General features: G+C 48.4%; 1 long non-coding RNA gene across 1 annotated transcript in view; it reads right to left on the bottom strand.

Annotated features, from left to right (window-relative positions):
- Positions 1 to 2500, bottom strand: part of LOC134443929 (uncharacterized) — a 10428-nt gene that overhangs the window by 7437 nt on the left and 491 nt on the right. The gene's annotated exons all lie outside the window — the stretch shown is intronic.

The following is a 2500-nucleotide window of genomic DNA, read 5'->3' as shown; positions in this document are numbered from 1 at the left end:
TAATGACAAGTTCTACTACTTTTAATGACAAGTTCGTATTTTTTATGCGGTGGGACGGTACCATGCTCAGGGTACCTCAGCCATGGAGGAGGAGGATGGGGGAGAGCACTGGTTAATTACTCCCCCCACCTCATGGAGGAGGATGGGGGAGAGCACTGGTTAATTACTCCCCCCACCAACCTGGCAGGTCAGTAGTCGAACTAGCAACCACAAGTCTGACACCCTAACCGCTCACCCATGACTGCCCACCTATAGCGGCATAAGGGGGCCTTGGCTGGAATCTAGTGGTATATGGGGGCCTTGGCTGGAATCTAGTGGTATATGGGGGGCCTTGGCTGGAATCTAGTGGTATATGGGGGCCTTGGCTGGAATCTAGTGGTATATGGGGGCCTTGGCTGGAATCTAGCGGTATATGGGGGCCTTGGCTGGAATCTAGCGGTATATGGGGGGCCTTGGCTGGAATCTAGCGGTATATGGGGGCCTTGGCTGGAATCTAGCGGTATATGGGGGGCCTTGGCTGGAATCTAGCGGTATATGGGGGGCCTTGGCTGGAGTCTAGCGGTGTATGGGGGGCCTTGGCTGGAGTCTAGCGGTGTATGGGGGGCCTTGGCTGGAATATAGTGGTATATGGGGGCCTTGGCTGGAATCTAGTGGTATAAGGGGGCTTGGCTGCAATCTAGCGGTATATGGGGGCCTTGGCTGGAATCTAGCGGTATATGGAGGGCCTTGACTGGAATCTAGTGGTATATGGGGGGCCTTGGCTGGAATATAGTGGTATATGGGGGGCCTTGGCTGGAATCTAGTGGTATATGGGGGGCCTTGGCTGGAATCTAGTGGTATATGGGGGCCTTGGCTGGAATCTAGTGGTATATGGGGGCCTTGGCTGGAATCTAGTGGTATATGGGGGCCTTGGCTGGAATATAGTGGTATATGGGGGGCCTTGGCTGGAATCTAGCGGTATATGGGGGGGCCTTGGCTGGAATATAGTGGTATATGGGGGCCTTGGCTGGAATATAGCGGTATATGGGGGGCTTGATCTACTGGTATATGGGGGCCTTGGCTGGAATCTAGCGGTATACAGGTATATGGGAGGCCTTGGCTGGAATCTAGCGGTATATGGGGGGCCTTGGCTGGAATGCACTGGTATATGGGGGGCCTTGGCTGGAGTCTATCGGTGTATGGGGGTCCTTGGCTGGAGTCTATCGGTATATGGGGGCCTTGGCTGGAATCTAGTGGTATATGGGGGCCTTGGCTGGAATCTAGCGGTATATGGGGGGCCTTGGCTGGAATATAGTGGTATATGGGGGGTCTTGATAATATTTGTGCTCCCCGATGAACCGTCTTTGCTGTCACAGCGTGTTAGAGAAGAGAAGAGAAGTGACTGCTGTTGGGCATCAATCATGTTGTCAGCGAGCAGAGAAGAGAAGAGATGAGGGGGGGGGGGGCATGTTCATGGGATTATACTATATACTGCGGCCATGTTAGTGTGAGTATACTACATCCTGTGGCCATGTTAGTGTGAGTATACTATATCCTGTGGCCATGTTAGTGTGAGTATACTATATCCTGTTAGTGTGAGTATACTATATCCTGTTAGTGTGAGTATACTATATCCTGTTAGTGTGAGTATACTATATCCTGTGGCCATGTTCACTAATGCCACACCCCGACTCCCCTTCCCTTCCTGTGCGCTCCACCACGTGCACTATCCACCTTGCTCTCCATGAGCAACATGCAATATTACATATACACTCCATACCCATATTACTATTACTATTACTATTACTATTACTATTGCTATTACTATTACTATTACAGTACATACTTCCATACTGTATACCCATAATATTATTATTACTATTACATACTTCCATAAATATTATCCATACTATTACTATTGCTACTATTACTATGACATCATTCATATACTAGGGCCTATATATACATACTAGTACACAGGCACAGCAAACTCAAGTCAAACTCCAGAGAGAGAGAGAGAGAGAGAGAGAGAGAGAGAGAGAGAGGGAGAGCGAGAGAGAGAGAGCGTGCCTAATCCTGAATTCCGCATTCTGAACAGAGCGCATGGCAGCACGTGCGCGACTTTACTCAGTCAGCGCGCAAAGTTGAGTTTTAGGAGACAAATAGACATAAAGTGCACAACTTACAGTAGCACGAATTACAACTTACAGTAGCACGAATTACAACTTACTTACTCACAGGACAAGAGATGGAGGCAGGATGCAAAGCGTTAGTAAGGCACGGTGGGAAAATAATTAGTTGATATTTATTTCTCCTGTATTTTACTGGAGTCGTCGCATGGAGCCTTTTCCAAGTGAGGCCAAGCGAGGAAACAGCAACCACGCAAAACGCAATACATGGGACACACATGTACACAAAAAAACAGACATCTCACAGAAGATCATCGAGCATACCCACAAAGAACAAATGCATCATTTTCTTAAGACGTAAAAACACGCAGGACAATAAGCATGCAGACATA

This window comes from Engraulis encrasicolus, unplaced genomic scaffold, assembly GCF_034702125.1.
Source record: "Engraulis encrasicolus isolate BLACKSEA-1 unplaced genomic scaffold, IST_EnEncr_1.0 scaffold_39_np1212, whole genome shotgun sequence".
NCBI lineage: Eukaryota > Metazoa > Chordata > Actinopteri > Clupeiformes > Engraulidae > Engraulis > Engraulis encrasicolus.
This window is presented reverse-complemented; position numbering and strand designations above follow the sequence as displayed.